At 47.1% G+C, this 8,428-nt stretch overlaps 1 pseudogene; it reads left to right on the top strand.

Moving 5' to 3' along the window:
• The first annotated feature begins 7,241 nt into the window (after positions 1 to 7,241).
• LOC121825168 (large ribosomal subunit protein eL21 pseudogene) lies at positions 7,242 to 7,644 on the top strand (annotated as a pseudogene).
• The last annotated feature ends 784 nt before the right edge of the window (positions 7,645 to 8,428 follow it).

Here is an 8,428-nt window from a genome sequence, read left to right as displayed (position 1 = left end):
TAGGAACAGACTCAAGATTGGTTTATGCGAGTGGCAATGATGTTAGTAACTTTTAATTGGCTAGGGTTAGTTGGGGGTTACAGTTAGTCATTTTGGGGCAGTCCCAGGCTCTGTCCTTGAGCTGCTGTGGAGGTTGGTTGACCTACTCAGTGGCCAGGCTTGGTGCTGTTATGCCCAGATCTCAGAGATCCCCAAAAGACCACCACAGAGACCAAATCCCGTATGTAAAAGCAAAGAGCCTTTATTTTCAAGCTCGGAACTTGGGCTTTCTGTCCGATGAAGCTGAGAGAGCAGAGAGCCCAGAGCCCAGGTGGGGTGGGCTTTCAATCATAGCAGAGGTTGGGGTGAGGGGATTTCCCGGGTTCAGGACCCTGATTGGCTGACTTTTGTCTAGGGGTATGGGGAATGTTTAGAATGTTAGATGTTTCCTCTTAGATGCGGGCCCCACTGGGTGGGGTCAGCTTATGGCTTTTCCTGGGTCCAGGTACTATCAGAAGCTATGTCTGGGCCTCTAGGCCTGTCATGGCAGCTGTGTGGTCAAGCTGTTCCACGCCCCCTCCCCACCTCCCAGTGCATCCTATCTCCCTGCCCCTGCGGGCAGGGGCATCAGTGATTAACTGTCATTCATTCACGGCCCTCTCAGAAACTGCTTGCTCAAGTCTCAGGAAACTGAAATTGAGGCCTGATTTCTGAGAGAAGACTGAGCAGCCTGTTAATGGCATCTGCTTGGTCCTTTCACTTGGATCCCTGCAGGCCAGAAGAGGGCACCAGATCTCATTACAGATGCTTGTGAGCCACCATGTGGGTGTTGGGAATTGAACTCAGGACCTCTGGAAGAGCAGCCAGTGTTCTCAACCCCTGAGCCATCTCTCCAGCCCCCTGAAACTCATTTCTAACACTTGGATCTGATCCCCCTCCTAACTGTTCACTCATGTTCATTTCACACCACGTCCACTCCCTTCTCTGCCCACTGTATACCAATTTCTAAAACCTGTCCGTACAGTTGATTGGCTTGATCAGTTTGGGAGGCATCTAGGCAGTGGGACCAAGTCCTGTGCTCATTCCATGAGTTGGCTGTTTGAAACCAGGAACTTATGCAGGGACACTTGGCTCAGTCTGGGAGGAAGGGACTGGACCTCCCTGGACTGAGTCTACCAAGTCGATCACAGTCCTCGGGGGATGACTTGTCCTGGAGGAGGTGGGAATGGAGGGTGGGCTGGGGGTAAGGGGAGGGCGTGGGAGGGGGGAGAATAGGGGAACCCATGGCTGATATGTAGAACTGAATGGTATTGTAAAATAAAAAATATATATCACAAAAAAAAAAAAAAAAAAAAAAAAAAAGGCCAAGCCTTACAGCCCGAGTGCCATCCCCAGAGCTCACGCAGTAGAAGGTGAGAACCAACAACTTCAAGTTGTTCTCTGACCTCCGCACCGGAACCATGGCGCCTGGGCAAACACGAAATAAATAAATGTTTAATTTTTTTTAAGCAATGAACTTTTATTAAAAAAAAAAAAAAAAAACCTGTCCGTAAAGACTGCTCCAGAAAGGCCTCTTCCCTGTAAAGGAGGGCGGCTGCTGTCTTGAGTGGCTTCCCTTCCTCCTAACAAACTCAGACGACGACAGTCAGGTACGCTTTTCTTGTTCTCTGACTCCTCCAGCTCTGACACCTACCTGTGCCCGCTTATGGCTGCTACCCATCTCCCCTCTGAATGCTTCTTCTTATGAACTTGGGCCTGCATCCACAGCATCCCACCAGACCTCCACCTGGGTTCCTCCAGCCAGACTTCTAGCTCAAAGCAAGTGCCACGTTCTCAGCCTCCAATCACCAGTAAGCTGATCTTCACGGTGAGCACCCTGAGAACCACCACCCTTGTTACTGACTGAGTTATATTTGTGGTTGCTGTTTTCTGAGACAGGGTGTTGTTAGGGTCCTTGAGAAGACCCAGGAAAAGACCACCGGACACGATGTAATCAGCAAGAGTGTTTACTATCTCGAGAATGAAGGTACTGTGTGTGTGTGGGGGGGGGGGGGGGCGCAAAACAGCTTGACCACACAGCTGCCATGACAGGCCTATAGGCCTAGACACAGCTTTTGTGACAGGCTTACTGGCAGGCAACAACCAGACCCAGGAAAAGCCATAGGAATCCACCCAGGAATCCCACCCAGGGATTCACCCAGGGGTGAGGAAGTATCTGACATCCCAAACATTCCAACCATTAGATAAGATAGCCTGATGTCCTTGAGTCTAGCACACATCTGGGGTTTTTTGTTGATTGTTTTTGAGACAGGGTTTCTCTGTATAGCTCTACGACTTTCTTGGAACTCGCTCTGTAGCCCAGGCTGGCCTCGAACTCACAGAGATCCACCTGGCTCTGCCTCCCAAGTGCTGGGATAAAGGTATGCGCCACCATCGCCCAGCTGTTTTTGTTTTATAGATACCCCTAGACAATTGTCAGCAAATCAGGGTCCTAAACCCTGGAAATCCTCTCACCCCAACCTCTGCTATGATAAAAACTCTACCCCGCCTGGGCTCAGGGCTCCCTGCTCTCACTGCTGAGTCAGACAGAGAGCAAGCTTGGAGCTTGAAGAGAATAAAGGCTCTTGGCTTTTACATTTGAGATTCAGTCTCCGTGGTGGTCTTTTGGGGGTTCCCTCGATCTGGGCATACCAGCATGCTGAGGCCAGGCATGCAACACAAAGGCAAAAATGGAGACCCCACCTCACCCCCCAACCTCCCACCCCCCCACCCCCCACCCCCCACCCCAAGAAAAGCTTGCAGGCTCTTCTATACACACCTAAAGGAATTTCAAAAGCAGGGAGATCATTCCACCCAGGAAGTGGCACTTATATTAGTAGATTTCTAATTGGTTAGGGCTAGCAGGGGTGGGCTAAGGTTATGGCTTTTCCATTGGGCAAGTCTGGACAAGTCCCAGGCTATGTCCTTATTTGGTTATTACCTGCGGGGGGCGGGGGGGGGGGGGTTTGACCCAGGCTACTCAAAGTTCCCCTCATTTCAAGAGGCAGGAACTGAGGCCTAGTTCTTACCTGAGTTATTAGGAGCCTGTCATAGTATTTGCCTGGCCTTCTCTGGTTTCTCCGTGTAGCCTTGGCTATCCCTGGACTTGTTATGTAGACCAGGCTGGCCTCAAACTCACTGAGATCTGGGTGCTGGGCGCCAGCTCGCCCAGTCTATATTTGCTAAGCAGACTTCTAAAGCTTTCAGAGATGCCTTCTGCCTACACATCTCGTTCTGACCCCATCCAGGCTCCCTCTACTGTCCTGTAACACAGTTGTCCGCCAAACTGCTCTTCTGGGGGGCAGGGTTTCAGGGTGACCCAAATAATTCCCAATTCACTTCCCTTATGCAGTGAAACACCTCCAAAGGGCCCACAGTCAGCTCAGAGATAAATTCACACTACCCTTTGGCCCTTGATAGCCAAATGTGATCTTTACATTAATGTGTTGTTTTGGTTCCTGTCCTGGACCTCGCTCTGTAGACCAGGCTGGCCTCGAACTCACAGAGATCCTCCTGGCTCTGCCTCCTGAGTGCTGGGATTAAAGGCGTGCGCCGCCACTGCTGGGCTGATTCTTTGGTATTTGAAGCAGTCATTTCACATAATGCATCTACTGGGTTCTAAAATTTCCCTAGCTGTGTGCAGCCTACTCAGGTGGGAGAAAGAGGTGCTGACTCCACAGGCCTGCTCTGAGAGAGAGAACCTTCCCAAGCTTGCCTTCTCTCTGGCCAGAAAAAAACGTGTCTCCCACTTTGAGACTCCTTGTTCCGGACTTTTTTTTTTTAGGTCTGCATTTGCTAAATGTTCTGGGTCAGTCACTGGACTTAACAGTCTCCTGTCCACTGCACACCACTGACGTCCTCTTTCTTCTCCGGTCCAAGCTATACGGGGAAAGAAATGCCTCTTGTGTATGTATTATACTGGTAAATGGTCATGTGCTGTTTAAGCTCTCTGAGAAGCTGACGCAGGGGCCTCTCACTTCAGACCCAAGTGTCACAGTGTCCCCCTAAATCGCCCAGTCCTGGGTTAGACCAAATGACTCTGTAACAAGAATAAGAGGATAAGAGAACAGCCCAAGGTAAAAAACAAGCCTGGTCTACAGAGTGAGTTCCAGGCCAGCCAGGGCTATTACACAGAGAAACTTTGTCTCAAAAAACAAACAAACAAACAACAACAACAAAAACCCAACTCCCCCCTTAAAAAAAAAGCTAAAAGGTAAACTATTTATTTTTTTAATAGGCAGGGTCTTTGTATGTAGCCCTGGCTGGGCTGGAATTCACTGTGTAGGCCAAGCTGGCCTCAAACTCTTAAGATCCTTGCCTCTACCTCCCAACTGCTGGGATTAAAGGTATGTGTGGTCAGGCTGGCTGAAATGCCTTTAGTAGGAATGCCTAACAGGAAGCTTATCTGTGGACAGGACTCTGCCTAAGACTCCTCAATCATTAACTTTGGCGTTACAGTTTTAAAAGGGCTTCCTTAGTTAAGCTCCACTAGGGGCTGTGAACCTCAATTCGATGATGTTTTGCACTCTTTTCAAACAAAAAACATGGATATGTGGTGTCATTTTGGGACCTTGCAAAACACAAAAAGATTTTTGAGAGGTAGAAGACAAGAATTGGATATGCTAATCAAGATGTATTTAAATTTTTCCTTAGACTTTCTCTAAATATTACTCAGTAGTTAAAAATACTAGACTGGTGTACTAACCTGGGTGTTCAATAACCATGTTTAGGGGACTCTCTTAATATAAACAGAAGAATTTAAAGGGACACTATTGTCCTTTGTCCTCCAAGGTCAACTAGGTCCCAGAGGACTGTGGGCAGCCCTCAAAACATTCTATAGCCCTGGTGAGTCACCTGACCTTTTTGTTCAGGAAGGTAATGAACACCCTACTGTGTGGGCTCTGACCAGGGCAATCCTACAAAGAGGAAGTTCAACACAGAATTTTCCTCTATGTTTCCAGGTAAAGCCACAGTCAAGCAGGGCCTTTGACTCATCCTCTTGTAGATGGAACTGGTAAAGGAAGGTGAGAGGGACCAGGGTCTCCTCCCGATCCCAAATGACCTGAAACTGGCCCTGAGAATAAAAAACCAAAAATACCCCATCTTCTCCTCCAGGTTCCAGCCTGGTAAGTGGAGTTCTCAGTCCTCATCCAGGAAGTTTCTCTTTGCAACTGATGGAGATCACTGCAGAAAACCACAAACAATCAAAATGCAGAGTGGTGGTGCCCAGTCCTCGTGGATGCATTTATAAAACACTCCTGTACCCAAGGCTCGAGGAACATTTTGGAAGAGGGCTTGGAAAGAGTGTCAGAGCCAGAGGATCAGGGGATTTGCTGTGAGATTCTGTCTCCTAGGAATGTCAGAAGCTCCACCCCGAGCCTTACCAACATGGCTGCCCAAACAGGAGCTGAACAAGGACAATAGACATGCCAAAGGGGATGGGAGTCAGGGCAACAGATGACAAGCCCTTGAGGTCTCAACCCTACACAAAGAACGGTAGGCAGCTAGGGAAGGCTGAGTGTGAGCTCCCTTTCCTGGCCGCTGCCGTGATTTAGTGAGTGCCTGAGAGTTGAACTCAGGGCCTCATGCTGGTGAAGCGGTTCTCTTACCCACAGATCCCTGTGCTCAGACTTAACAGTGTCAGTTTTTTTTTTTTTTTTTTTTTGTTTTTTTTTTTTGGGTTTTTCGAGACAGGGTTTCTCTGTGTAGCTTTGCGCCTTTCCTGGGACTCACTTGGTAGCCCAGGCTGGCCTCGAACTCACAGAGATCCGCCTGGCTCTGCCTCCCGAGTGCTGGGATTAAAGGCGTGCGCCACCACCGCCCGGCAACAGTGTCAGTTTTAATGGAAATGTGGCCCAGGGGATGGTCGGTATGGGTAGACAAGTAGGAGACTTTTTCTTTTTTCCTCTTTGTCTACAAAGCTGGGATCCAAGAAGGTGATACGGAAAAAGGTGGTGGCGCACACCTTTAAAGCCAGCACTCAGGAGGCAGAGGCAGTCAGATGTCTGAGTTCAAGGCCAGCCTGGTCTACAGAGGGAGTTCCAGGACAGCCAGGACTACACAGAGAGACCAGACCCTGTCTTGAAAAACCAAAAAACAACAACAGCAGCAACAACAACAACAAAAAGAATTGCAGGAAGACTTGCTTTAGTTGAGCCAAGGGTGCAGTGAGAAAAAAAAAATCCCTGGAAAATTACACACACACACACACACACACACACACACACACACTCCATGTTCACCTTAGTCAACAAGTCAAAAATGGAAAACGGTGCTTTGAAAAGAATAGTGAAATTCATCAACTCTGGCAAAAAGTAAAATAAAATAAAGGCACAAATATTTAATTCTAGAAATAAAAAAGACACACACTCAATAAAATAGGAACAGCTCTTGCCAATTAATTCTGGAGCTTTAGATAAAATAGAGTAAGTACTAGAAAAACATCGCTTGCTGAAATAAAGTGTAAGAATAATAAAGTATCTGAATTCGAAGGTCAGACGGGAAGACAGACGTGGAACATGCCCTCATCTAGTGCAGGTATTTATTCTGGAAAAGAACATCAGAGCCTGCTGTCCACTTACAAGCAGGGTAGTTATAGGGCAGAAGTAGGAGGTGGGGAAGGAGATTGAAAAGCTTCCCTTCCCTTTCTTGGCCTGAGATTAGCCATTGCGAAGTGTAACTAGAATAGTGAGTTAAAGAATGTCAGATGGCCAGAGTCTCTTGTGGCCCGCAGCTAAGGGTCTGCAGGCAGGTGGTGTGGCAGGAATCTAGGCTTCGGTTCTGGAATGCTAATTACTCTGGTTTCTGAAACTGTCGCCACTTAACCAAAATGGGAGAACTTTTCGAAAACGTCCTGTTCGTGGCTGACGTGAACAGTTTTAGTTCCACTAAAGAAATAGAAACAGTAGAAGACAATCTTTTTTTTTTTTTTTTAAAGATTTATTTACTTATTATGTATACAGTGTTCTGTCTGCATGTACCCCTGCAGGCCAGAAGAGGGCACCAGATCTCATTACCGATGGTTGTGAGCCACCATGTGGTTGCTGGGAATTGGACTCAGGACCTCTGGAGGAGCAGTCAGTGCTCTTAACCTCTGAGCCATCTCTCCAGCCCCGACAATCTTACCCTGAAGAAAACCCCAGTCTTTCGGCCATGGCAGCCATCTTCCAGGAACTTACCAAAATAACAAACAGAAAGGGGTAGAGGGGGGGGGCGCTCACTACATGCTCTCCAGGCCTTTTAGGAAACATGGAGTTGTTTCTTTGACCACTTAACTCGGATCTACAAGAAGGGTGATATTGTAGGCATCAAGGGAATGGACACTGTTCAAAAAGGAATGCCCCATAAGTGTTACCGTGGCAAAACTGGGTGAGTCTACGACATCACCCAGCATGCTGTCCGTGGGCATCACTGGACACACGTAAGTTAAGGCAAGATTCTTGCCAAGAGAATTAATGTGCAGATTGAATACATCGAGTACTCTAAGAGCCGAGGCAGCTTCTTGAAGCAGGTGAAGGAAAAGGAGCAGAGGGAAAAGGAAGTCAAAGAGAAGCACACTTTGTAAGGAAGGCCTGAGGGAAGGAGGCTGAGCTGCTGGAGCCCATTCCATACGAATTCATGGCCTAATGTACATGGGTTAAGGGTTTTTAAGGGTTTTTCTTTTTCTTTTTTTTTCTTTCTTTTTTTTTTTTTTTTGGTTTTTCGAGACAGGGTTTCTCTGTGTAGCTTTGTGCCTTTACTGAAACTCACTTTGTAGACCAGGCTAGCCTTGAACTCACAGACATCCACCTGCCTCTGCCTCCCGAGTGCTGGGATTAAAGGCGTCCACCACCGCCCGGCAAGGATTTTTCTTAAGTTGAAATGTGGGGGTCTCCATCCTGAAAGAAAATATTGAAGCAAATTTAAAGAAAGAAAGAAAGAAAGAAAGAAAGGAAGGAAGGAAGGAAGGAAGGAAGGAAGAAAGAAAGAAAGAAAGAAAGAAAGAAAGAAAGAAAGAAAACCCCAGGTTTCACGATGTCATTGTTGAAACATTCTTCAAGGAATAATTAATTCTAGATTTACATATATGACATAAGAGTGATCATAGAAGAAGACCCTTCCTAAATTGTACTCCATAAATACCTGTAACATGAGCAGGGCACAGTGGTGCACACCTGTAATTCCAATACTTCAGAGGCAGAAGCATAAGGATCAGGAGTTCAAAGTTATCCTCAGCTACAAGGTGAATCTGAGGTCAGTCAGGGCTATGTGAGACCCATAGCAAAAATCCGACCAATCAAGCAAAACTAGCAATAAACATTTAAATTGTGGAAATTTAAAAAAATGTTTTTGTAAGAGCATCAACCCAAGACCAGAGAGTATAAGTGAGGAAAAGATCAGCTGGTCTTGGTGTCACATCTCTATAATCCCA

This window comes from Peromyscus maniculatus, chromosome 22 (genome assembly GCF_049852395.1).
Source record: "Peromyscus maniculatus bairdii isolate BWxNUB_F1_BW_parent chromosome 22, HU_Pman_BW_mat_3.1, whole genome shotgun sequence".
NCBI lineage: Eukaryota > Metazoa > Chordata > Mammalia > Rodentia > Cricetidae > Peromyscus > Peromyscus maniculatus.
This window is presented reverse-complemented; position numbering and strand designations above follow the sequence as displayed.